Genomic DNA, 1039 nt, shown 5'->3' on the forward strand with positions numbered 1-1039 from the left:
GTCCAGGCAAGGTTGTTTATGAAAGATCAGCAGTCGCTCATGCATACCGGCCTCCCCTCTCCATGCCACCGATGTTATCCAAGGGAAAGGCAAAGGGCGATGCAGCTTGACACTGGTGACGTCGCAACTCATTTCTACCGCTGAGTGAACTGGAACAACGTGAAGTAAAATGATTTGCTCAAGAACACAACACACAGCCCAGTCCAGGAATCGAAATCACAATCTCATGATTGGAAGCCCGGCGCTCGAGTCTCTGAGCCATGCGCCTTCGTAGAGCAGTACTTCTTAAACATTTATAACTACTGAAGTTGAACAAAATTAAATACACTACTAACCACTGGTTTATCGCCTTTAGAAAAACTTGCTTTTTAGTAATTTCCTCAATATAATATGGAATTTCAAAACAACATTTCGAATAGTAATACTCAACTGGTTTTATTGACTCTCGAAAGAATGAAAGGCTAAGTCAACCTCGGCGGAATTTGAACTTACAACATAAAGACGGACGAAATGCCGCTAAGCTTCTGCCAAATTCGACCAGTAATATTAGTTTAAAATTATGGCTCAAGGCCAGCAATTCTGGGAAGGGTGTAAGTCAATTACATCAACCTCAATGCTCGACTGGTCCTTATTTTCATTGACTGTGAAAGGACGAAAGGCAAAGTCAAGTTCAGCGAAATTTAAACTCAGAACCTGAAGACGGACGAAATGCTACGAAGCATTTTGTCCGGCTACTAAGCATTTTTTCTGGCGTGCTAACGTTTCTACTATCTCGCTGCTTTATTTCGACCAGTAGTATTGTTTCAACGGATTACATCAACCTCAGTACCGTGTCCCTGGGAAGATCTTGACCACCAGCTCGGTCTTGTTGCTGTAGGCAGAGCGCTGGTGACTTTCTAAACTGCACCGAGACATAGTAATCCATGGGATTAGGTAAAGTTACTTTCTCGAGTCATACCGACACATAAGGGCCGTTTTTCCGGTTTCATGGCGTATATATTCCTCACCTGGATGGGACGCCAGTCCGTCGCAGGATTGC

The sequence above is a fragment of the Octopus sinensis genome, linkage group LG4 (genome assembly GCF_006345805.1).
Source record: "Octopus sinensis linkage group LG4, ASM634580v1, whole genome shotgun sequence".
In the NCBI taxonomy this organism is placed as follows: Eukaryota; Metazoa; Mollusca; class Cephalopoda; order Octopoda; family Octopodidae; genus Octopus; species Octopus sinensis.